This window comes from Tyto alba, unplaced genomic scaffold, assembly GCF_018691265.1.
Source record: "Tyto alba isolate M040663 unplaced genomic scaffold, T.alba_DEE_v4.0 Super-Scaffold_31, whole genome shotgun sequence".
Lineage (NCBI taxonomy): Eukaryota > Metazoa > Chordata > Aves > Strigiformes > Tytonidae > Tyto > Tyto alba.
In genome coordinates, this window is record NW_024881306.1 from 2,228,008 (window position 1) to 2,255,855 (window position 27,848).

Below are 27,848 nucleotides of genomic sequence, written 5' to 3' on the forward strand. Positions count from 1 at the left end.
GGCCTTCAGTCAATTCTATCGTGGGGGTTTGCCGTATTTGGATGCTGGTTATCCCAGTGTTGACCCGCTCTCTACAAGCATTCTGGGTACTTTGCTTGTTAGCACTGAGGCAGTGACTCTTGCTGTCACATGTTGCTGCTCATCCTGAATTTTGAACACGGGGCTATTCCTAAAAGTATAAATTTACTTAGGTAAGCAGTCTGTTTCTGCAAACAATTTACTTCTTTGTTTAAACAATGAAACCACAAGTAGGATTCTGGAATTAAGATTGCCTCAAAGGCAAAGAATGCAATGGTCTTTTTACACGGTTGTGTTTAAACAGGCTTTTTCAGTGTCTTAAAAAGAATATTTTGACCTATGAACAGCTTCGGAGACTTTGGGATATGTTAAATGGTACACTCTCAAAGGCCAGTTTGCTTCTAGTTTATTCTGCACTGGGACTGGGGGAAACACATGTACTTCTGTGAGAGGTAGAAGTATCCTTTGGAAGCATACCCCAGAATGGAATTACCCATCTAGTGGAGGGGTTTGATTTAGCTGTTTTTCTGCCTAGCATTTATGAAATTTTAAATCATTGCATGTTTTATCAGTTCATACCCAGAGTTTCTCTTTTTTTTTTTTTTAATTCATTGCTTTTTGACACAATTCTCCTCTAAACTTTTGTATTCCTTCCTTTTTCGTGTACTAGCTGGTAGTTTGGTTTTGGTTTTTTTGGTTGTTTTTGTGTTTTTTTTTGTTGTTGTTTTTGTTTTGTTTTGTTTTTTTTGTTTTTTTTTTTTTTTTTATCTGTATCATTTACAAAGATTTTGCCAAGCTCCGTTCTTCCACTACCTGATAAATACACAGCAAAGAAATCACTGATTTGCTGTGCACTTGTCCATGGTTACTTTTTTTAACCTTTCAAATCAGTAACTCCATGATAAGCATAAGTGAAGCCTGAGTTCTGGCTTTGAAAACACTTTGGGATGCCCTAGCTTCAGAGACGAAGCAAACATTGAAAATATAGAGACAAACAATCTTACAGGTTTTTCAGACTTACTGTGATAGATATACACAATAAAACTGAAGCTTTGTTTTGTCTCTTCATGAATATGATCTAATACGTGTTTTTTGCAACTCATTTATGATAATCAAATACTTTCTTTTAATACATCGTGAACAGACTTGAAAAATAGGCCTTTACTTCTACATAAAGTATATTAGTTAAGAAAAGGAGTTTCTGGAAAATAAAACCACAGAAAATAGAATACACTCAAGTAGAACAGATTTAATAGTATTAGCAAACTGTGCATTTCCATACTTGGTTTTGATTTTTCTAGTTTGATTTGATGAAAAGAGCTGTTGTCTTTGGAAACAAATGAAGTACAAACAAAGTTACAAAGCACTTTCCAGAAAAGTCCTAGTATTAACCAAGGTAAATTTCAGAGGTCTCTGGCTTTTTAAGGACTTCCTTTTCTGTGATGTTTTGTTATTCTTGTTTGTGGTTGTGTGGGTTGGTTTGGGTTTTTTTTTTTAGAGGACAGTTAAGAAAAGAAAATACAAAAATACTTAAATGTTTTAATTACAGTTATCCTTCCAAGGTTGGCATGATCTGTGTTAAAATGTTGTGGTCAACTGAAGCATGTGAATTTTGTTAGAACATCCTCCACCATCAGTAGCAGATAGATTAGCTTTGTTTTCTCCATCAGAGAGTTCTGATAGCAGGATTTTAGCATAACAACTGTTTTTTTTTTTTTTTTTTTTTTTCAGCCTCCATGGTCTCCAGAGAGGCTTTACCTGGCATGCTCTGTAAATGTTTGGTTTTCTGGCAGAGTCATCTTGCCCTGTCTGACTAGTACTGCTCCCTTTGCTTGCCATTAGCTTGCCAGATACTGGCAGATTTGTCTTGTGTGGCAGTTGTTTGAAAACATACTTTTGGGGGAGATTTTCCATTGCAAGAAGATGGTCTTGATGGCAAGACAGTCTGGTATAATTTCCAAATATAAATATATATGTTTTAACTGTGTATACAATAAACTTCCAGTTTTGGTGAAAAAGGAAAAAATAAAAGAGCAACCATGAAAGCAGAGTTGCTGTTGGTTAAAATAAAAGTTTTGAGCCTCAGGTGTGAGGTTCCTATGTGTTTAAGATACGAGAATTTCTCTCAGATAGGGTGTTATCAAAATGACAGTGAAAGTGCTCAACACTGACATACTGTAATGGTGACTATGCATTTTTTCATGCTATGATTGTAAGTTAGGCTAAGGATGGCAGTTTGGTTTTCTGTCTGCCTTCTTTACTGTCCATTAGTGAATAATGGGAGACAAAAGGGAAAACAATTTATAGTGAATACAATTGACTTCAGGTTCTGGTGCAGTTGAGTCATGCATTACTGTACTGAGTGGTTTGATTTTTTTCAGTTTTATTGAAAGATGGCTGTTTAGAGCATGTAGAAATTCCACCTGGGTGGCTTACAATAAATAAGGGATATACTTACTCACTTCTCCCTGAAATACATGCATCAGTTTAACTACCAGAATCTTAAATAAGATGCAAGAAGAGCTATGTGACAGTGCATGCAGAGTATTTGGTTAGTAGCATTTACTTTTTTTTTTTTAATTCCCTTTTTCCATTATTAGGTAGTTGATGGAGAGTAAATTTGATGATAGGTAGCTTTCTGCTGTGGTATGAAGCTCCCGATATTTGTGGGGAAATGAAAAAGGATTCCTCTAAGAGAGAAGACAAACAAGGGACGTGGGACCGGCACTGGCCTGATTTTGGTGAAGGGGATTTTTATTTATTTTCTTATCTTTTGATACAGATGGAATTTTGGGTTTCTCTTCCCCCAAAGCAGCAGATATAGGATCACAAAAGTAAATGAATGCCTAAAATGGGAATGAGACACTGCTTTCTGTAAGAACAGGAGCTGGTTTTGACTGTTCAGTAGATACAGATAGGTGAGATCAAGGTGGGGGGGAAAAAAAAAAAGGGCTTCGTTTGGTGTCCCTAGTGAAGAGTTTGGACAAGAAACTTCACAAGTATTTGATGTGCGATCTTCAGGGGCTGCGGGGAGGGAGGAAACCCCAAACCTGGCAGAGCAAAGAAAAGCCCAAATCTAGAAGTTTCTTCATCCACATGAGAACAACGGGGGTTGACGTTGTTTATAAAAGAGGATAGCAACATCTGGATTCTGTGATCCTAGCCATCATCCCTTTATGTTTCCTTGCAGAAGCCCTGAGGTCCAGTCACCTGTGCTAGCAGAACGGTATTAGGGTCGAGCATTAAGAGCACAGTACCAGAATTACTAATTCCCCTTTGCCCCTCCTGCAGGTCGCTACCTAACTTGGGTCAGTAGAATTTCCTCCGAATCCTGTGACAAGATCTGACCAGAATTATTGCTGGCTTGGAGAGGCTAAGCATCTTGCTGTTCTTCTAATGCATATCAATCAATTTAGTATTCAGGCAGATGGTGTCCTTACAAATCCTCTGTAGTCTAACAGGCACTCCCAGTAATGCCTCACAGACACATGTGAATGAAATGGTGCCAGTTCATTTCTTTAGCTGTTGTTTTGAGCAAAAGAAAATTGCTTTGTGGCAGTGCTTGCCATGCTGTGCAGTAGCTTTGTGGTTAGAGTATTTATCCAAGAAGTAGGAGTCTGGGTTCTGTGTTACTGTTATGTTTCAGCACATGCCAAAACTTACATGAAAGGTCAGTATCGGGGGTAGGTGGGTGGGGGTGGTATCCCCCCCTTTGGCAGGAGCTTTGCTAGCGAGTGGCAAAGTTTCCTGGGGCTGAAAAGATGGATCAGCAGAGAAGGTGACTGGCTCCGTGACAAAGACTTCACCTAGGAGGGAGGCAAATACAAGTCCCATAAGGCATGTCTTTGCATTTCTGGGGAGAAAGGAAAAGGTGAACCCTGTATATATAACTTCTTGCAGTCCATTTAATAATGCTACCAACATGAAGATAAATTACAGTAACTGCAGCTTTCTGATTTGAACTTTACCAGTCTGGAGAAATTCCTATGAAGAAGCTGCCGGTTTCCCCTGTGCAGGCGGGAGGATGGAGGGAGCAATGTTCCACAGACAGTGTGAAAAGGCAGGTGGAGGTTGCACAGAATCCAGCATATATTAACTTGAAGTTTCACTAGTAGTCAACACTCCCTGCTCGGCTCTGTTCCCCTCCAACTTAAGGCCGTTTTTTTTTCTTTTTTTTTTGGAGGGGGGGGTGGGTTTTTTTGTTTGTTTTGTTTTTTTGGTAAAATTGGTGGTGGTGGTCTTTTAAATGCAGATGAGCTGATGCTAATTTACCCACTGCTCTGCTACCACTGGCAGGGAAGTGGCATTAAATATGTTTTAAAAGTATGTTTAAATTGGGACTCATGCACCTTCTGCCTTTACCTTATCAACCCTTTATTCAAAATAAGCATAATAATAAAAGTTTTTTAAATAGTTTGGAAATGGCTATTTTGCATCACCTAGAAAAATTTTAAAGAGAGATTTTGGTACTTTCGTATGCATAAACGTTCCACCACAACTCTCTGGATTGCTGATATATGCATTTCTATCCTTTTTCTCCCTGCTCCTTCACACTGTTTGTTTTTTTGGTTTTTTTTTTTTTTTTTGCAGAGGTTCTTGTGCTTTTTCTTATCTTCTTGTCTTTCCCCCTTGATCTCAAGCATTTGCTCATTAGCACTTACTGAAATGCTTTGTGGGACATTTAGAGCAAAACAAATTAAGACCTTGCAGTTCCAGATAGTTCAGCTCTGCAGCTGGCTCCACTCGTACAGCAGTTCAGTGCACTGTGATATGTAGGCACTATTGGCACTGGCAGACTGTTCATCATCTGTCTGACAGGGGTCAGCGCTGCGGGCAAAACAGCGCTTGGCTACTTGAATTCAAGAATCTAATATTTCCTGCTCAGTAAGACCTGCGACCAGGTCCGAATAATCCTGACTCTTTAATTTGTGAGATTGTCTGCATTGTGGGGGACACAGTTATTCTCTCGTAACTATTGATTTTCTTAAAGGAAGTCAAGGTAGTTTACACCTGAAGGGTACTTGGGCAAATCTAGGACACCTATTAACTCGAGTCAATCTGGAATCCTTGTGAAAAGCTGAGCTTTTGCTTCCTGGCTGCTGGGAAAAGATTCTGCTTTCAGGTCAGTCTGGAAATGCCCTTGCTTCATACTTCATCTGCTTTGGCTTTTAGCAATTGCAGAGTGTAATTTACCAGTAATAAAAACCCAATTATGCGCTGAACAACAAGGATTTTTGAGAAGTCTTACGAATTTCTCTTTGTGAGGGGGCTGTGTGTGCCTCACTGGATTTCTTGCCTGCATTTGCCAGGAGAACAAGTGCTTTATCTTCTTCATGCTCACCATCTCAGTCTTTGAACATCCTTTTCTCCTTTACTCTGTCTTCTACCTTAAAACTAACCACTGTGCCCTTTGAGGACACTGTTTTTTTTGTTTTTTATTTTTTTTTCCACAGTGGGAGTATTCATCATTCATCCTAGATCTCAAATGGAAGTACTGAGGTTCAGTTAATGTGATCTAAGGAAACCAGATGCCCCCCCCCCCTCAGGAAACGTTGCCCCTGGGGGTTGAGACCTGCCCTCTGTCTGTTCAGATTGCTTGTGGGACCGGACCTGCCCTGTGGTTTGGTGAGCCAGGCCGGTTAGCTGCTACCCTGGGAGTTGCTGGGGAGGGTCGGCTCATTGGCTTCAGCAAAGGCTTTGTGTGATAGAATTCTGTCACGGATATGAAAATACTGTCTGTTAACTGATACAAATCTCTGTTCCATTATGATCAGATTGTCTCTGAACTTCATTGGACTGAACTATAATGCAGATTCATACTCCATAGTTACATTGCAATAGTTTATTTTAAAAGCTGTATCAGATAGATTGAAGAGAGAAGAGCTTGTGACAATGTGGGGAAATGCAATCAATGCAAATTAACTTATTTAACATTTCTAGTGTAGAGACGTCCAATATCACAGTAGCATTTCATCGTTAAAGAAAAAAAGATGTTGGTAATTTCTAGTTGTTTGGTATCCTCCAGGTTATCGGAGATGGTGATTTGAAGAATCAGGTTTCCAATATGAACAAAGCAAAAGCGTCATCTGAAAAAAGGTGAATTTAAAACCATAGTGACTTCTCAACATCAAGCTATTTGAGATTTGTGAAAAAGCAGACTTTATCTTATTAATAAGATAAATCAAATATGCATTATGAGCCCCTAGTAAGAATGTGTATCCTGATACACCAAGGGAGTCAATATTGATTAGCATAAAGTAGCTTCATATTTAATAAATGACTCTTTAAATTTACAATTTTCAGTTAGTATTAGACATGTTAAAATATAAAATACGCCTTACATTTCATTGTAACAGTTATCGACTAATTTAATATTTTCAAGCAAATATGGGCAAAACATAAAATGATTTATATTGAATGAATTAAAGGATAAGTTTATAATACTGTATAGGAAGCCATGATGTTTGTCCTAAGATGTATACAAACCTTGAACAGTTAGGACAAACAAGAGTGGGGTTACAGAAGGTTTCAAGAATTGAAAAGTTGTGTTTGTTATTTTCATGATAACTTGTTTTAGCAAATATTTGAAAAAGTTATGAGGTTATCTATGGAAGACAAAATATCTCTTAAGTGTCAGGAAAGGATTTCAGTCTTACTCTTTTCCTAAGATATGACAGGTTAAAGCACCTCATTAAATCAGACCAGCTAATCATAAAAAAAAAAAAAAATATTCTGTAGATGGGAAAATAGGGAATTTTTGCTTCAGCCTTAGTTCTCTGAAATACCGATTATCTTCTACATGGGTGGATGAATTTGCATGAAGGACATGCTCTACTGTGGATTAATTTTCTATGTTGGGATGGAGTTACAAATTTTAGTTTAAACCGTTGCATGTAGAATCATCTTTGCTTTTGCGGACTTTAACAGTGGAACAGCTAGATATCAGGGACTGGTTGCTCCTGTTTGTGTAAGAGATGGATCAAAAGAAATAGTAAAGAAACTATTATGTTTTCTACGTATGGTGTATTAGTTCCTTAGGCGATATGATAAGCAAACTCAAGCTCTCCATCAACAGTGGGTATTATTGGAAATACTACTAATTATAATACATGAAGTATACTATCACACAGAATATTAGATTTCTACAAAGTGTCTACTTAAGTGCTGTTTATTCTTCTTTAGTTCTTGAGTTAAAAGGAGAGCTTCCATCCCTGCAATTCAAAACTGTGGTTCCCAAAGTAATGAATAAATTATGGTGACTTTAGTTCACGGCTATCTCTGTACAATAATCAGAAGTATCAGCTCTCTGAAGATTACGTGATAACTGCAGGTGGTTGAGAAAAAAATTTGGAATTGGTTTGCATTGGAATAAAACAAAACCAGACTCATGAGAAGCCTGCCTACTTCAAAATATTTTTCAAAAAGCTCCCTGTAACATGCTGAAACACAGCAGACCTGTTTGCTGCGAGGGAAGAAGACGCTCCCTGCTATGGCAGCGCGCTGGCTGAGTGCAAACAGCAGCTTCAGGGGAAGTAGGTACAGCTGGTGAACTGAAGGTTTCTGATTACTTCCTTCATTTGACTATTATCTTTTGGGAGGCTTCTTGCAAGGTGAATAGCTGAAAACCATCCTATAAGCTGCCATGACAGCCGTCAGAGTTCTCTTTCTCATTGTGAAGAAACACTTAGGAAGGTGTAATGATGTGTTTTAGCATTTGCATAGCACAGTACTGTACAGGGACTCCTGGAGAGTTGTGAATCTAGCACTTCATCGTAATCAGAGTAATAACGCTTAAACTTTTGGGGAGTTGGTGAGACTGGGAGAAACGTCCCTGCAGCAAGGGAACTTTCTCTGAGAAGATGTTTTCTTGTTGAGGGAGTTCTCTTTTAAACATGAACCCCTGAAGCCCTCTGTTCCTCACTGTCTGGGCAGGTGCTTCCTCTATATCTACTCAAAGCTTTCCTAACCAGAGAAAGAGGAAATCCACAAAGCTGTCTGGGTAGCTAGAGCCACACTGTGCGCTTTGGCAGCAGCTGAGGTGGTGTCAGGCTTGTTCCTGCTTCTTTTTTGCAAGTAAGATGGTGTTGTGAGGGGCATTTGGAGCTGTGGCCTTTGGTCATGGGCTGGAGAAAGGGTTTCCTGCCCATGGAGACATGCAGTGTAGGGGATCAAACAAGCCTGGTAAACTTCACCTGAGGATGCTAAAAAAAGTCTAAATCCACCCCAGTATAATAATTATCGGTTGTCTTCAGAACACATGAGATCTGGGTTAAGTAGTGAAAGACAGAGATGACAAACATAGTGGTTGTGTCTGTGGGAGTCGGGGAGCAGAAACTAAGTAGCTGTAGATCAGCTGTCTTCTTTTCTTTGCACAGAAGGATCCTGGAAGAACTAACCGAATGCGTGAGGCTGCGAACAGCCAAAGGTGGTTTGAGTTGTTCTTGAAAATCCATCTGATTTTTCCTATGTGAGAGAGTAACAGGTCTCACGGTCAGAAAAGTGGCATTAGAATACCACAAACGTGTTTAAAGCTTTACTAAAATAACCACTGCATGTGATTGCCATCAGGGAGCTGAGGCAATTGCTCTCTCCAAGTGCTCTGGAGTAGGGCACTGACTGGGTACCAGAGCAGGGGTGGTTGATCACTGTCAGAAGGAAACAGCGCACGGTTTGTTTCTGGATGTGCTCTTTCCTCCTCTTTTTGGGAACGACTGAAAATACTTTGCGCTTCTACTAATGATCTGAAAGAGAAGAAAGAGTTCTTGTTAAAGCTGCAGACAGCTTGAAACTGGAAAGATCTGCAAAAATATTAGAGGACCAAATGATTTCCAAATACTCCTGTGAAATGCAGAAAAGAATATTTGCTGGGAAGATGTGCAAGGTACTGTGCTTAGAGAGGTATACAACTGCAAGGGATAAAGGACAGTCACGTTCGTAGTGAGGAGAGCCACAAATAGTGAGATTGAACTGCAGGGAGAAAATCTTTGGAATGAAGGGACACAAGGTGTGAGAATGAAGGTGCCTTTGGTTACTGACTCACCATTTTTGCAGGCTGTTAAGGACTGTTTGGGCATATGTCTGTCATGAAGAGCAGCTGTGGTGTTGATCCAACTCCGAAGAGAATAGCTTATATGGCCTTAGGAAGTTTCTTCTAGTGCTTTACAGCCATTTTGATTTTTATAGCTAAAGAGAGCAGAAACTGTTGCCTGCAATGACTACAGAGTGCTCTTGTGAGGAAGTTTTAGAATGAGTGGGGTCAAAAATGTCTCCTTAGTGGGAAGACAAGCCTTGTATGAAAGGCTGGCCACAGTGTTCAGGGCCACCTGTGAGCTTCTGCAGCGTCAGCAGCTTAAGAGGAAATCTAGCTCAGACAGGACGCAGTTTTTATTGTGCCATTCTGACTACGTCCTTGGTTTACCTAGCTGTTGGATTAAAAATACTGAATTCCATGTTGCCCCTCTGTTTTGGAGAGCTGTCTCCCAGATTTGGATCCTGAATGGTTTGTTGGTTAAAACGTATGTATTTGCATTCCAAATATCAGAAGGAGTCACGCTGCAAATTGGGTTCTATTTTGTTCTTAGGTCAAATGGGTTGTCACAGCAATATTACATACGGATCAGTCAGTCAGGCTGGCTGCCCTATTTCTTGTCCTACAGCCTTTCTGATTTACTAGGCAGACATTGAAAGCTCTCACAGTATTATAACCACTATGTATATTAGTGCAGAATATTAATAAATAATTCTTGTTTTAGGAAGAAAACTCAGTCATAGCTAAGAGGAAATCAGGGCTTTAGTTTATATTTCAGCATAGACTCTGAGCTGATGTTATTTTCAATGACAGTTGATTTGGTATGCTGAAGACATGAAGTTTATTTGACTGTATATCTGTTGGAAGACTTCTTGCAAGATGAATAACCTAAAACCATTCTAAAGATACCTCTTTAACCACTGCAATGAGCACTCATCGCTCTTGATAGAAACTCTGGCCCCAGGAGGAGATGATACTTCTAAATCTTAGGATTTAAATTGTTATATCACCCAGTAGTGAGAATGACTTACCATTCCTGAACCTTTTAAAGCTTTTAGTAAGTATGGAGAAACTATGTTAGATGCTAACGTTGTACATGTTATATTACTTCCATGTGCTGGCATTGCTTGGATTTTGCAGGTCACAGCAGTCAAAAATCATGTTTGCTCTGAAATTTTAGTGCCTGTGAATGAGTTTGTCTTTATGAAAACTTGTATTGTCTTGTTTGTTTGTTTGTTCCTAAGGACTATCTTTGCTTTCTTGGGTTGTTTCCAGCTTTCAAACTACATTTATTTCTGTGTGAGACCAATGAAATACCACAGTGGAACTTTTAGATATGTACACACCCGCACACTGAAGCAGCAGTTCTCTTACACGTTGGTTTAGATGTGGGTTGGCTGGGCTCTTTACTTGTTTTGGTTGTGAGCTGCTGAAGGCAACATCTTTTGGAAGCTTGTCAGCTTGTATACCAGACGAACAGAGGTTATAGATTTCATGAAAATCTTGGGTTTATTTTGGAGTGTTTCAAGTTCAGAGGATGAATGGGAGCATAGAATTAAACAAAACGAATCTTATGCAAATAATAACGGCTTTATACTATCCAACCTGGTTTTGGATGATGAGAAAGGATTGGGGGGATTATGCTTTACTTGAACAAGTAATATTTTATCAACCAAGACAGATTTATTTTAGATCCAAAGATCCTTTAAAATCAAAGTCCAGCAAATAACCGAGAAGGTGATATACTTACTTCACCGTATAAAATTATTTTGACTTATGCTCTATAAATAGTATAACCATTTCTTATTACTGATGTTAACAGCTTGTAAGTATCATCTGTAATCTGAAATTGATTTTTGGTCACGCTTCTCATTTAGATGTCAGTGTGGAAAAGTGGAAGTGGTAGAAGCAGTTTCCCCAGCAGCTGTTGTATCGATGTGCTTTCATGGCAGTACAGACTTTGCTGTCAGCTACCTTTTTTTTCCTTGATTTTAACATACTTGCCCAAATCTAAGCTAATTATTTTAGTAGAGATAACTGTAAGTGTGAAACCTTTTCATATATGTAAAATACAAATCAAGGCGTAATAATTCCTCATTGTTATAAACAAACCTGACATATTTATAAAGCTAATGTTACAGACTTTAGTTTTATTGCAGATAGTCAGAACAGTATGTGTATGAAATGAATTATTGTCGGTTATTGTGGGACGCTAATGTTACAAAAGTGCAAAGTCAAGGTAGTTAATCCTTGGAAGTTATAATTTCCTGTAATTAATTATATGACTCTACTTCAAATGTTAAAAAATTGTCTAAAAATTACTTTCATGTGGAAATGTGAATCTCAGCACTATTCTGAATAATTGTTGTGTTCTAAAACTGGAGAGCAATAAAACAATTTCTAGACTGATTCTATTTTGAATACTATAAATATTTACTTTTTTTTTTTTAGCCTCTGTAATCTACCTACCTATACGAGTCCCTGGTTTAAATTTGTTTCTTATATTAAATACATTTTCAAGGCAATTTTATGATGTCAGGCTAAAATACCTTGATGTTAAAAATGAATTCAAACTCTGATGATAGCTTTGAACACCTTCGAAAATTTTTTCTTCAGAATGGTGTTCTTTTTCTTCAAATGGTGGGTGCTGCTTTGCTCACCTCACGAATTACATATTCTTTCACTTTAGAAACACAAGCCCGGAAGGCAAACAGTCTTTGGGACTGTTTGTAGGCAGTTTTTTCTTGAATGGCAGGTTTGATCCAGTATCCTGGCCCTTAAGATAAACTGTATTAAATATAAATTACTCTAACTGACATAAACAACATTTGTACCTACATCTGGATTTTTTTGCTGCAACTAATTTCTCTGTTCACAGTTGGTCTTGGAGATGCTGTTATACATAGTTAGTCTGCTGCAATGCAGGCTTTGTAAAATCTGTAAATTTGCCAGAATTAAAGAGAATTAAGACTGTTCTCCAGTTGAGATAAAGTATGAAGGTGAATTAGCAACTCCCCTTATTCTAACGTGGGATTTCTGTCGTTAGTGTTTTTTTCCTCTGATCGAGGTGGAAAAATGAATGTAAAAATTCTTTGTTGTAGTGTTTCTACCAGTTCTCAGACTATGTCTCTGCTGTCACAGCTGGAGAAGATCAATTTGGATTCTGTATTAGGAGAAGCAGACAATGCCAGATATGTTACCTCAGAGATCCTTCATCTAGTTCAGAGTCAAGGTAAATATCTCAGTTTTATGGTTTTAGTAGTTTTTGTTTTGATGAGCCTTCCTTCTCGTATTTCTTCTGAGGTGGACTTTAATTGTTGTTTCTGTTCGGTGGACTTGATTAGCCATCTGCTTTTGTCACTGATTGTTTAAAGCACCTGTTTAAGGCCATGTTTAAAGTTGTCTGATATAGTATTGGTTACACTGAGTGCATTTTGTATTGTCAAACAGCTATAATTTAAGTGATAATTCACAGTATACATGTGTATATATATACGAGAAGTAGAAGTATCTGGAAGAGAGCTTTCTTACAGATTTTACCTTTACAGTGTTTTTTTCTAGGACAAATTGTTGAACAAGTGAAAGCAAAAATGAGATTTAAAGTCACTTAAGTCTTTGATTTATTTTAGTTAGTATTATCTACATATATGCAGTTTTTAATAGATTTTATTATTTACAGTGTAGTGTAGATTTTCTGATCAATCTGTATGTGATCACAGGGCATTTTGCCCACAAGCTAGTATATTAAAAGAAAAATGGTCTTTTTCTGACTGGCAGAAAAAAACAAGGAGGAGATGACTTCTAAGGGCTCCACTGGAATAGAAGTTATCCTGTCAGCCCTAGAGGTAAAACCTTCCGATCTGTGTGGTTATGGGTACGTAGCAAGTTTTCATTTTATCACTGGGCTTTGTATTACTACAAATACGTTGTTATCCTATCTAGTCTCCAACACTTGTGTAGGACTGTGATGATTAGATATGGTCTAGTTAAGAATTTCTCTCCCTTATTTTTAAATATTGTAAGAAATATTTGTCAACTATCAGTTCTAATTAATATGCCATATTGCAAACTAAATTTTAATTGTTTTTTTTGGTTAATTCAGGCTGCATAGTAGATGATTAGCTGGGTGTTACATCTTAAATTCTGTTTGATTTAGTGGTGGCAGTTTCTCTGAGCTTGTAAGTATTTAAACCACTGTATTAGACTTCTACATTAAGTAAAGAAATCCCTCTATTTTACATTGCAGAATACAAAAGATCCTCAAAGTATTCGAAATATATCGAATATCCTCATTGAGATTGTGTCAGTTGGTAAGTTTTCATTAAGGAGCAGTTTGCAATTTGTGATTATATTCCTGTATTCTTCTGCAGAAGTTGTGTTTTTCCTTTGGGAGGCAGGGTTGTGTTTTTTAGTAATTTTTGGGGTTTTTCGAATGTTTGCTAACAGTGATTTGTATGCAGAATAAAAAGAACACAAAGACTGAAGCCACCTTTCAAATAATCATACACAAATAATTTACGTTGCTGTAAGTATAAGGCCAGCAGGTTCTTGCATAGTGCAGTCACATATGAGGAAATATTTCTGTTCTAAAGACTTCCTTATGATAACTGTAGCTTAGGTTCTTAATTGTTCTTTGGCTTCGGAGATATCAGTTGAGTTTTAATTCCTCGGTGGCGGTCGGAGGGCAGGCGTCTTAGTCACTAAAGGAGGGACACAGATCTTATTGCAGTTGCTTTTGACTGCCAGCAAAGACTCTCCACCAACTGGAGAATTAATGGTGCTTCATTACTCTTCTTGCAAAAATTGGTCCAAAAGGTGATAATGATATACGTACATAATATGGCTTAATACTTTGTAGTTTTATGATTGTAACTTCAAAAAAATTTTCTTTCTATTATTGTGTAAGCATGCATGTATTCAGAATTGGTAAAGGAGAACACAAAGATGAGTAAAATAGAGGGGAGGAAAGAATGATGAAAAATAGGTAAGCAGAGTTGACAGCAGAAGAAATTCACAGTTCGTTTAACTTTTTTTTTGATAACAACTTCAAAATTAGTGTGAATAATCTTGTATTTCTTTGACGTCAGACAAAAAGATTGGCATGAAAGCAAGAATTAATGGTGCCCTAAACATATCATTGAATTTAGTGAAGCAGAATTTGCAAAACCACAGGCTAATATTGCCATGTCTTCAAGTATTAAGAGTTTACTCAACCAACTGTAAGTACTGCTGATAGTTATTTTTTTTCCCATGTGATACAAAAGTTTTTACCTAGATACAGTTGAAACATCCAATCTACATGCTTGTTCAATGTTAGATATTTAAAACAATTATTTTTCTGAGAATTCAAATTGCTTGAATTCTAATAAAAGCTGTGAAGCGTGCTTGTACATCTCGTGTGTCTTCGATTTTTATTCAGTTTGTGTGTGTGTGTATATATATATATATATACAAACACTGCCGGGGGTTTTAACCAGTGCTATTGGATGTGTGAAACTGAGTCATCTAACTTTCATAAATGCTGATCCTTTAAGATTTAAACCAGAAATACTAACATTATGCTTGCGAAAGCACTTCAAATTAAATAATTATTCTTTTTATTATACACGCTCACTTATTTTTCTTTTTACTATTTTATTTCATTGTAGATCACTAATGTAAAACTTGGTTCACACAGGACATATTTTAATTATTTAACCTTTCCCTTATTCATTGTGTTGAAGTGCCCTACTATTGGGCTAATACTCTTCCACGAGAGCCGAATTCATTGTCTGGGCAGGCAGTAGGAAGTTGAGAAAGTAGTGTGTTTCTTGCTGTATCTCTGCTGTTGCTTAGATGCTCTTAAGTTTTTCCTTTGAACTCAAAGTGGCCATTAAACCTCTTAAATAAATATGAGAAATGGAGAACTTAATCACATTCCTCCAAGAGAATCCATAGGATGATCTGTAAGTTTATGTTTTCAGGACATTCAGATGAGCACCTATAATTCATAAAGTCCCAATTCTTTTAAAATGTGGAAACTTTATTTCTCTCGCACTTCTGATAATGAGGTAAAATGCTTCTAAATGGGAGCGTTGAATACAGATAGTTACACAGCTTAGGTGAAAAGTTGCTTTATCCTGAAAATGGGAAATTGAACGGAGTGTCTAATTTGGATTCTGCGTAGACCAGTTCTATCTTGTATTTCCCACTCCTTATAAACAGAAAAAGTAGCAGTTTATTACATTCCGATAAGTAGTACTGGTTAAGCATTGCGTACAGTTGCCACCAGGATAGAGTCCTAACTTTTCTTAGATTCTAGTGGTGTAATGTTGCTGCTCATGATGATGAAATTGCAACTTGGGTTCAAGTACTAAATTCTACACTAATCGCAGCATTCATTATGCTGAAGTCAATTTTTAGTTGCTCTCTTCCTGCTTCATTAGGAGTGCATATTGCTAGACTTGCTTGGGAATTGAATTTCTGTGCCTGTTTCAGCAGTTTGTATTTTCAGTGGGCATTGGGCTTCAGCCATGTATACACTGAGTGAGCAGAATGTAGGTCTTAACGTAATTTATTTTGTTCCCTTTCAAATAGATTTTTTTGTTTGTTTGTTTCTGAGAACATACATGCCTAACATGTAGCTCAGGAAAGCTTGTATCGGTTGGCATTTCCAAATTTTACAGTGAATGCTTGGCTTTCAAATCCTGGTGGACGTACCTGTCTATTCTGATACTGAAGGATAATAACAAGTCATAAAACTTGTCAGATTTGACATTTTAGAAACCCTGCTGTCTTGACAAACAGAGATTTTTTTTTTTTGGAAGAAAATTGGAAGAAATTTTTTGGAAGAAAAGAGAGCAGAAGCATGCATTGGAAGTAGTATATGATTTTATTTGTAAAGTAATAATGTTTTTCTTCTCTTTCAAATTTTATCAGGATTGGATTATCACACTAATTATGCACAGAGTACTATTTGCTTGTCATTGTATGTCTTAAAGCACAAACGTATCTGTCATTTTTTGTACTTCAAAATGAACTTGCGTAGATTTTAGTTTATTTTTTTCTTTTGCCTTCCTTACTATCTTAAAATGGATTGTTTTTAACTCTTGCAGCTGTTAATGCAGTGTCCTTGGGAAAGAATGGAGCAGTAGAACTGACATTTAAGTTCATTGGCCCTTTTAGTAAAAAGAACACTAGCCTTCTGAAGTAAGTAAGGTCTCTTTAATATAGTATATAGAAAAACCTTAGATACATTTCAAAACTTACTTGTAAATGGAAAATAATATTAGAGAAATTAATTGTAACTCATATTTGAAAGCCAGAGTGGAAGGAGGTGGCAAGCAGAACCACAAATCTGACAGTTTAATTTTCCCCAGTAAGGTAACAGAAAATATTTGAATGTCTATTCACAGTACTGGTAGAAGAATATAAATATTATTTTGTCTCTAAGATTCCTGCATGGAAACTACAATAGTTATCCTCAAATCAAGACAAACAGATGAAGATAATCCCGTCATTTTTCAATTAGTTGAATTGGCTCCCATATCTTCATTGAGTTTTTAGAGCGACACTATCTGTTTTATTTTGTAATAGAATTTTCTTTCTGTTTTATTTCAAAGCAATTATAGACTCTCAGAGCAAAATCGTAAAACATAGAGTAGCAAGCACCAGCAATATCTGTGCAGTAGGCTATTGTGTGTTAGAAAAAGAAAATAATTCACTGCATACCTTAAAGTGATGATTTAAAATTTTTTTTGCTTCCCTCTGTGTTTTTATTGTTGTTGTTTTTTTTTTTTTGTTTTGTTTTGGTTTTTTTTTAAAGTGAACTTAGGGTAAAAATAGATAAATAGGTCTAACTGGAGGTAGCCCCTTCTTTATACATTAGCACCTCTTTTAAGTACATACCTGTGGAAAACTGGACTTTTCATCTGGATAGCAAAGTAATAATCTTATGTTGTTCATATTCTGAATTCAGTGCAAAAAAATAGTGTTATGTTATCTAAATCTGTTATCTGTGGGCACTGGAGTATCTTTGAACAAAATGCCCTTCCCCTTTAAGCCCCAGGTAAAATTGGACATATTAACTTACTGTTCCATGATGTAAGTAATTGTGATATCCTTGTTTATGGTCTAAGATCAGATACATGAAGTATACCTTTACAAAGAGGGTAAAAAGAAGTATATACATCTTCTAGTTGTACATCTTGAGTTAACTGAGACAAGATCTTTGTGTACAAGCAAAATTTTACACGTTGTATTGTAGTACAGATTGATGAGCATTACTTCTCAATCTATTTATACACTGCCAGTTTTGACCTAATTTTTTTAAAATTATGTCCTTTCCTGTGTGGGAGTACTTGTTCTGCTGCTAACATAAAAACACGACTTTCAAATGGATCTCATCCATTGATTATGGTTCATAAACATTATGTTGTTAGTTTTGGTGTTTTTTTGCAAAGGCGGAAAGTTTTTTTAGCCATTGCAATGATATTTTAGATTTCGTCATCAGACTTCAGATATATCTGAGATACATCAGATATATCAGAGATGCATGATATTTTATTAAAACCAAATTTTAAGAGCAAAGTCTGTGATACAGTGCAACCAGAAGGATGTGAGGGTAGATGTTAAACATATCTGTTAGCCGTAAATATTTTATGTAGCTTTACAATGTTGTTTGACTTTTCTTGTTATGTTGACAGGGTTGCTTTAGACACACTTGCTGCATTGCTAAAATCAGGTAAGTGTTTGACTACAAGAAACTGTTTGTCTAGTTGAGATGTATATGTGTGTGTGTGTACACACACAGAGTAGAGATAATACTAAGTCTGTGGCTAAAACAAAATCAAGGCTAGGAAATTTAGAAATAAGGGTAGTTTTATCTGGAGTCTTTGGTGCTTTAATATTTGTTGGTATGTACATATACGTTTAATAATAAGTTACCATCTCTTCAGTTGCACACCAGAAAGGCTGTGCTGCTTCTGCAGAACTGGGCTTGATCCAGGGTGGAGAAAGAGCCTTTTACAGGCGCTCACCTCAGCCCTTCAGTAACGGTCATCTATAGCATAACTCCTGCACATCTTCTTTATACGTACATCTGAAAATAGCTGTTGGATGGCAGGGAGAAATGCAGGGTTTCTTCAGGTACCTTTCTGAATAATTAGGTTTTGGGTCCTAGTGACGAGTCTGTCAGTGATGCTCATGAAGCGGTGGAACCAAGGGTAATGAAACATTGTCTGTCCCCAGACGTTGGCTATCTTGTCTGGCAGCAGCGGATCCTGACAAATGTGATCTCAGCAGAATTTGCACCAGGATTGGAACTGACAAGGAGTTAAAAACTCGTTCTCTCCGGACAGTTGTATAAAACCTGCAGCATTCCTAGTAGTTTTAGTGGAGTTGGATAAGAACCGAGGCATGATTAGATTTGCAGAAAGCCATTTCAGACAAATTACAGGAAACTTCTGTATCAGTTATTACAGGGTGCTGAGTTTTCTCATGTTTTGATCAGTGTGATACCTTGGTCTTACAGATTTGTGTAATTACTAATGTTGGGATTTCTCTTTGGCAGATTGAGGGAAAGAACAATAATTCAGAAATATTTAATATTCTGTTCTGTAAATGAGCAGTTAAACTTTAATGTTGGGGAAAGAAATTAAATCTTGAAATGGTGTGTCTTTAAAACAGAAGGTCTTGTGCATTTATTTTGAGAGGTTTTATTCAGTCCTGAGGGGTTTTGACATTGTAAATTCCTACACTTTCATATGAGTAAATCTTTTCATAAAAACACTAATCTCTGGTGTATCAAGTCCAGTTGTCATACTGATTAGCCAGTAGTGGGTAGAGATACCCTGAGTTTCTCAAATTTGAGTGATAGTTGCTGCAAAACTGTATGGATGACAGCAGTAAGAAGTTTGTTTCAAATTTTGTATCTGCACAGTGTGTGTGTGTTATATAAATTTTTATCATGCTTTCATTATTTCCCTGTTAATAGGAGTGCCTTGCAGTAAGAACTTTTGATCCTCTCATCAACATGGCCAGCCTAATAATGAGAAAACGTTTTCCTAAAAATCGTCTTCCTTTACCAACTATTAGAAGTGCTTTCCATTTCCAACTCCCAGTTATTCCTGCCAGTGGTCCTGTGGCTCAGCTGTACAATTTGCCTCCTGATGGTATGTTCATTTTGTAGTATTTTATCTTTGAGTATGTAGCATAGCTTTAAGTAAGGTGGAATCGACTGCAGTTATTTTGTGTTCTCCACTAAAACCTGGATTCTGATATTCTTCTCAGCTAGAAAAGGGCCTGTGGCTGTTAGTGTAGAGCACCAGTTTCTAATGTTAAGCTTTAACTGATTAAAATTTTGTCTACACATATTTTATGGTTCTGATATATAAAATAAAAAATTAAAATGGGAACTAAAATGTCATGTTCATCAAACCCTGGACTGTAAATCATAGGCTACACATATTAGTCCACAAACTTAAATGGGTGTTGTGGTTTGGGCTCGGAGGGCAACTGAGCACCACCCAGCCGCTCATTCCCCCCCTGCCCCACAGCTCTGAGAAGGAGAAAATAAGCCAGGCTTGGGGTTCGAGGTAAGACAGGGTGGGATAAATCACCCACTATGGTCACGGGCAAAAGGCAGACTCGTTAGGTGTTAAAAAAAAAAAAAAAAGGAACGTAGATTTAATGCAGTTACTAACAACAACACTTAGACAGAGAAGGACAGTGAGAAGCATTACCGCATCTTGAGAACACCTTCCCCCCAGCCCTCCCTTTTTCCTGGGCCCAGATTTACTCCTGATATCCCTACCTCCTTACCCCAGGGGCAGGGAACTGGGGGTGCAGTCAGTGCTGCCGCTTCTTCCAACTTCAGGGCGGGAGGGGGTGGAAGGAACTTCTGAACTTCTCCCCCTGCTCCATCGTGGTCCCCCTCTCACAGGACACAGTCCTCCACAAACTCTCTCTGACGTGAGTCCCTCCCACGGGCCACATTGTTCCCCAAACTGCTCTGGTTGGACACCAACTTTCTCCAACTGGAGTCCCTCCCATGGCTGCAGCCCTTCCCAAGCTGCTCCAGCGTGGGACACCCCTGCGTGCTGCAATCCTCCCAGCACTGAGCTACAACAGAAGGGGCTGCTTCTTCCCACATAGTCCCAGCTGATTTCGGGTGCAGCCACCTTAGTCGGCTGTATGATGTCCCTCACAGGCCATAAATTAGTGTCTGCTCCACCGTAGATCTCCATGGGTGCCAGGGGGGGCCGCCCTGCCATCTCCCCACAGGATACAGGGGGTCTCTGCTCCAGCACACCTCCCCCTTCTTTCTTCCTCCGTTCCTCCACTGACCTTGGTGTTCATGCAGCTGCCGCAACTGCCCCTCACCACGTCCCCTCTTAAATAGGTTATCGCGGAGGCGCAGCTGATGGGCTCAGTTTTGGTGCAGAGGTGGAGCTGACTTGGAGCTGGGGGAGCCTCGAGAAGCTTCTCACAGGGGGCCACCCCTATCACCCCCTCCTGCTACCAAAAACCTCCCCACTCACTCAAACCCAGCACAATGGGCTCTCTTTTTAACTCGCATTCTCCTATGTGAAATGTAATCTAGTGTGCACCCTGTTTTACAGGAGTGTATCTTCCTTGATTTCTTTCTGTTACTCGGAAAAACCGGATGTAGTGAATCTAGATTAACATGCCATTTGAAGCACTGTTTTTTAAATTATTGTGGTTAGTCCTTCATTTGCATGATGAGAAAGGTAGAGCTGCTTTCTTGGACTCTTGCAGTCTATGAGGCAACAGTTGTCTGCAGAGCATTTGTATGGTGCTTTGTTGGAAATAGATTCATCCCATTGTGAACACTCTTCATTAGTTCTGGATAATATTGAATGCATTTTCATATATGGTGAAATATCTTGGTACCTGAGTAAGCAACTGATGAAGTTGCTGTCAGGAAGTTACTTTAAAATGAAGAGGCAAAGTCAGACTTTTTAGTATCTTCTTATTCACAGTACCTCCTGAAATAAAATGTGGTCATTGCGTGAAAGAAGACATCTATCTGATTGGGGTTCAGATGGATCACACTCAAACTGCAGGAGGTCAGAGTTTGTTTATGTTTTGTCTTCCAAGTGTGTTTTCGACATTTCAAAGAAATGGGTTCCAAAATCCACAGAAATTAAACCTCTACTTACTACTACCAGAAACCTTGTATTCTGTTGAAGTAGGCTACCAATAGTGGTTGGTTATTTTTAATAGATTTGTTATCTATTTTAAAAAGAAATGAAAAACCTAGGGGCATAGAATACATAGGATTTTATTTTTCAGGAAAAACTTCTGTATTAAAAGACACGTAGAATGTTGGGGTGGGTACAGATCTGAGTTTATTAAAAGTATACTCTTGTGTAGTTAGTATTGTAAAATCAAGACATGTAATCATTCTGAATACACTAGAAGATCAGTATAATTTGTAGGCCTCTGAGTGAGCTGTTTACTGGCATTCGGAAAGTTTTCTGCATGGAAAACCTTTCAGAAAGCATAACAAAAAAACCTCAGCACTCAAACCACATGAGAGCTCTAGAAAAAAGATCAAATTTGCCACTAGTGAGCAGAACACCTGCCAGAATAACCAGCTAATGCTCACTTCCACATATTAAGGAGTTAGCCCACTTCTTCTTAGTCATGTGTAAATTGGTTTGCTTCCCCTTCTTTTTCTGGGTTAAAAAGGGAAGAAGTCCTAGATAAACTGGAGTCCAAATACATCAAAGTAAGTAGAAATTAAGTGGAAACTAGTCTTTAGTGTCCCAATGGTTCCACGTGTCTAAAAAAATAACATGTTGCTGTATGCTTTGGGGGTGAAATTTAGTTGCCAGCCTGTCTAGGCTGAGCAGTTGCAGTGACCACTCTCCTTGAGTATTTTCCGCACCGATTGAATCTCCAGTGATATGTTCCTGATTTTTTTTTTTTCCTTAGATTGTTACGCACCCACTTAAACAAGACAAAAAAGGTGAAGAGGGTGTCTCCTCCCACTGTTCCCTGATACAGGGGCAACACTAGCTGACATGACTAAAAGCTGCCGAGATCTCAGTTGTTTCGTTGGATGTGGTCATTACTACTTGTGTTGGGAAAACATGTCAGAGCCACCTCCTTTTGTGCTGACCTCAAGCCATGCTGAGATGTTCTCGACACATACACATTCTAAAGTATTTCTAATAGCCATCTGCTGTCTTGCTGGGGTTTTGGGGGCAGAAGGGTGTTGGGTATTTTTTAGTTTGTTTAAACCAGAGATCTTTGATTTTACTTAAAACTTCATGGAAGTGTAATAAACTGGGTCTGCAACATTGTCAAACAAGCATTTTATTTTGTAGATCTTGTACTAGTAATTAATGTTTACTAGTTGGTTTTCACAGCTTTTTCAAGTGGTAAGTAAAAAAGAAAGTAAATCCAGAACATAAAGTTTTTTTGAGTTATGTATCAGAGAGTCATAAAATGGTTTGGGTTGGAGGGGACCTTAAAGATCGCCTAGTTCCAACCCCCCTGCCATGGGCAGGGACCCCTTCCACTAGACCAGATTGCCCAAAGCCCCGTCCAACCTGGCCTTGAACACTTCCAGGGAGGGGGCAGCCACAGCCCCTTTAGGCAACCTGTTCCAGTGTCTCACCACGCTCACAGGAAAGAATTTCTTCCTTCCACCTAATCTAAATCTACCTTCCTTCAGTTTCAGACTGTTACCCCTCACCCTCTGACTACACTCCCTGATAATTGTCCCTCCCCATCTTTCCTGTAGCCCCCTTTAAGTGCTGGAAGGCCGCTATAAGGTCCCCCTGGAACCTTCTCTCCCCTCGGCTGAACAACTCCAACTCTTCAGCCTGTCCTCGTAGGGGAGGTGCTCCATTCCCCTATGATCCTCATGGCCCTTCTCTGGACCCACTCCAACAGGTCCATGTCCTTCTTATATTGCGGGCACCAGAGCTGGACACAGCCCTCCCAGTGGGGTCTCACGAGAGTTGAATAGAGGGGCAGAATCCCCTCCCTCGACCTGCCGACCACACTTCTCTTCACGCAGCCCAGGACGTGGTTGGCTTTTTGGGCTGTGAGTGCACGTTGTTGGCTCCCAGTCAGTTCTCCATCCACCAACACCCCCGAGTCCTTTTCCTCAGGGCTGCTCTCAATCCACTCATCACCCAGCCTGTATCTGTGGTTGGGATTGCCTTGACCCATGTGCAGGACCTTGCACTTGACCTTGTTGAACTTCATGAGGTTTGCACAGGCCCACCTCTCAAGGCTGCCCAGGTCCCTCTGGATGGCATCCCTGCCCTCCAGCGTGTCGACAGCACCGCCAGCTTGGTGTCATAGGCAAACTTGCTGAGGGTGCACTTGATCCCACTGTCCGTGTCCCCAACAAAGATGTTAAGCAGTGCTGGTCCTGACACCACCCCCTGAGGAATGCCACTCGTCACTGCTTTTTACTCGCAGACCACAACCCTTTGAGTGCAACCACCCAGCCAATTCCTTATCGGCTGAGTGGTCTATCCATCAAATCCACCTCTCCAATTTAGAGACAAGGATGTCATGCAGTACAGCAGCTTTGCAGAAGTCCAGGTAGATGACATCTGTTGCTCTTCCCTATCCACCGGTGTTGTAACTCTGTCATAGATTAAATGTTTTGGATTAAATGTGTAATCTGCCTTACAAAGCTTTTTTGTATCACAGTGGATGATGCAGTAGATGAAAGTGATGATCATGAAGATACTGAAACAGAACCAGAAGTTGAAACCGAAAATGATGATGGTAAGGACCAACATTTTAAGGTTGGTATGAGATAAAATGGACAGGCAGAAGTCAGGCATAATGGGTTTTTAAGTTGCTTGAATCATGTATACAGCCATATATATTCTAAGTGTAAAAGGACTTTGAAGAGGTTTCCTGGGAAGTTCCTAAAATTAAAGAAGCTGCTGAAACTGAAGGTGGGTTCTGCTTGAAAATGTCAGCCTTTGTTGTTCAGATTTTTATCAAAACTTGTTTGCTTCACACTTGATGTGTCTGGAGTACAGTGGAAGAGAGCTGCAAAGTCTTAGCAGTGTTCTGTTCCTAACTTGTATTTCTCTTAGACCATTCTTCCCACCTGAGCTGCTCAGTATGTAGGAGCTGCTCTTAACTTTCTCTGCCGTTCTGGACTGGGATTGACTAGGCCAGTGTTTCAGCACAGTAAATTGAAGTTCAGCCAGCTGTAGAGGTAGAGATCAGACCTCTCAGTATTGTAGCACTTTGGGAAAGTCTTGTTCTGCTCTCCAGCTGCCAGTCAGGACATGAAAAAGAACATTTGGTCAGAACAGCCTTTTTCTATATTTTTATGGAACATACATTCAGGAGTTAATTGAACTGTATGGACAGGCAAATTTTATTCAAGGATCTCATGAGCCCTGATGAAGGGATTATCTTCCATAGAAGCAGTTAGGCTTTTGTCACTGCAGTCAGATGAAATCTCCACATTCCAGGTTGCAATAGTTGGACTGTGCACAGATCTCATGTGAAGTGTCGTCTGATGTCTGTGCATAATATATTTGTATGAAAGCAAGAAAATTTAGATGTTTGTAATCTTCTGTTGACACGGGGGCTTTGCATATTAGTAAAACTGAGCTGCTTAAACCTTCCTGGTGAAAGAGATAGTTTAGCTAATTTTAAAATAGTGATATTCAGCTTTTAAGGGAATGGCTGCATCAGAATTAAAAGGTGAATGTAATTATTTTAGAAGTTCATTAATTCTGGACGCAAGATTAATTTATTCTGGTGCTCTTTCAGAATGATGATATTGAGACTGATATTAATAAACTGAAACTAGACAGGAATTGGGAAGACCCATAGAAGAGCTGAAAATATATGAGCAATTTTTCCCGGAACTTTTAGAAAACTTTCAGGTAAAGTATGTGTTACCCACACATCCCTCATCATGATGCATTGACCCTGGTATAGTCTGCCTTTTTTTTTTTTGGGGGGGGGGGGGGGGTGAGGGGGTGGGAGGGGGATGTTAGTGGGTTAGTTAGTTCCTCTAGCCAAAAAGTGAGAGTCAGCAGTTCTAGAGCTACATAGAGTGCTATATAGTGAGTTATTCAGTTAGATGTTATGGGTTACTTGACTGAAAAGGGGGCTGTTGGCAGATATAAAGGAAAACTGTTTTCTAATGTCTGATTATTGCACACAGCAGGAAGTAAAATTGTAGGAAAGGATGTGAGACTTCTGACAAAAATTCATCATGGTAGGTATTTCCTTAAATGCTGTGCACCTCTTTAAAGCAGTTGGTTGAAGTACCTGGGGAATTGCATTGACTTGATAGCTTGCTACTTAATAACTACTTGTTTATTGCTGTGACACTATCTTCTTGTAAAAGCTGAAACTTCATTGCTATGTTCATGTAAGTTTAAAACATAATAACTGTTGTCTTTTAAGTTATGCTTATTTTGGATTATTGCGAAGCATACCTCAGGAACAATAGAAGGTTTTCTAATATTAATGAAACTTTAGGAACTGTTTAATTTTTTTTTTTAATATTTTTTTTTCTATTTTTTAAGGAATGTGAGTTAGTTTCCAAGGAACCAAAGCCTTTTGTAGCTGATGCAAATCTGAGTGGACCTATTGTTGTTCCTACAGCAGGAGAAGAGCACTCTGCTGAAACAAACAAGTCAACAAAAGGAGTTGCTTTGAAGGAGAGCAATCCTTTATTGACAGAGGAATCCAATAGAAGGCCAGCCTTTCTGGAACTACCAAAGAAAGAAATATTAAAGACAGTAGTCTACATGAGCAAAATGATCAAAGGAACTGTTAGTGTCGCAATCCGAAAGAATTACCTACACACAGCAGATAAGCAGGCACTTCTTTATTCCAGCTGGGGAACACGGGGGATAGCTCCGCCAAAGACGTGTTCGTCGACAGGTACAAAGCACAACATATTTATACACTTTTTCAGCAGAGTCATGGTTACAGATAGATCAACAAAATTCATAAAGTTTAAGTTGACCTTAATAATGATTGGCTTTCTGTTACCTCATCTTACCTCTCTTCCTATTCTACAGAGATCATTGGTCATCTTTACTGATTGATTTAAATAGAATGGGGGGAGGCAGTGATTAACATATTCATGTTATTTCCTGGGAATTATTATCATATGCAAATGTCCCTAACGCATGCGTGGTTATACTGGACGGGGTCCTCTGGTGGTCGTCGATAGTCTTCCTCACTGTGTCGGCTGATTGAACTCCATCCCTGCGCATGCTCACTCCATCTTTGGTTAATGTTCACCTCTCCCTTGGTGAACCAAGGGAACTTGAACAATAGGTACCAGTTTTCCTCTGGTACCTATTGTTTCAAGTCAAGATCCATAACCAGTACCCATTGTGTTAATTCAGAGTCCATAGTTCTCATAGGTTCAAGGCACACAGCATACTAGTTGCTTAATCCTAAGGGCCTCAGTGTACTTTATATTCTCAGAACTACTGTAGCTTCATGTTAAATCAAAATCATACTTTTAAACTAAAATCAAAATAATATTCTAGGATCCCGACTGTTTTATTAAGGTATTTGCAACAGAACTTGCTTCCAAAGAAACTTGCCAGTGTCTAAGCCAAGAAATTGTGAAAGGATTGGACAGAATCAGTCTGCAGAACAGTGCGAAAAATGATCAGTATTATGGTACTGGGTGTGTAATAAAGAAGGAAAGCAAAACGGGCCTTACCACACTTGCTTGTAGTAAACCTTGTGAACATGTTTCACCCTGTGGAAGTAGCCTCTTTGAAGGATCATCTGTCTGGCTGGGAAAACTCTGCTGCACTGGAGTGGATTCCGAGGAGGAGGATTCCAGATCTAGTTCATCAGGGGAACAAGTCATGCTTGAAGTTTCTGATGTATCACCAGTTCATGACTGTGATCTTTATATTGAAATGGTGAAAACCACAAAGTCTATTCCTGAATATTCAGAAGTGGCCTATCCAGATTATTTTGGCCATATTCCACCCCCATTTAAGGAGCCTATTCTGGAAAGGCCGTATGGGTACAGAGGTGAGTTACCATACTCCTTTTTTGTTTTTTCCTTCCCCTGAGAAACAATCTTTAGGATGAGATTAGCAGGCACATATACAATGTTTATTAGTCATTTAAAACTGTTTTCCGTGAAAAGTAGTTTGAAGATAGGTGAGTAGACATTGATCAATGCAGAACCATAAACAAGATAAACAATATGTTCTGATGTTGTAATTGCTAATTCTGTAATTCAGTTTCTAAATACTAAGTTTAACTTACAGTCTCCCCTTGTGCCTTCCCACCATCCCCCATCATGTGAATTTTGTAGTTTAAAAACCAAAAGAAAACAAAACAACCCATGAAAAACCCAGACAAACAAACAAGAAAAACCCCACCTGAATGCTCCCTTCAGGTCTTAGCAAAGAGAGGACAGTTTAAAGATACTTCAGCTCTTCTCTTTGCTGTGCTATCAAAGTGATCTTTAAGAAAATGTAGTGGGAAAAAAAATAGTGCCTATAATGTTTGTTTTTAGTGATTGTAGGTATAACAGAATTTAGAGGTAACAAATTCTGAGGATGCAGTTTGTGTTAGTTCCTGCAGAATAACACCCAATAAACACAGAATGAAAAATAAACCGACAAAAACCAACAGATCAATCCACCCATTTATTTCTTCACTGAGAGGTATTAGGAGGTGATGGAGGGTGATGTGGTTCTTAAGAATAATTAGCAGAGGCGGTATGAAGAGCTGGCTCACGTGCACAGGAAATTACTGTAGAGACAAATCAGCATGCTGGCGGAACATGTATAGTAGGTACGGGACC

The 27,848-nt window shown here is 38.8% G+C and overlaps 1 pseudogene; it reads left to right on the forward strand.

Moving 5' to 3' along the window:
* The window catches only part of LOC122154109, an 88,894-nt pseudogene that overhangs the window by 60,997 nt on the left and 49 nt on the right, over positions 1-27,848 (forward strand).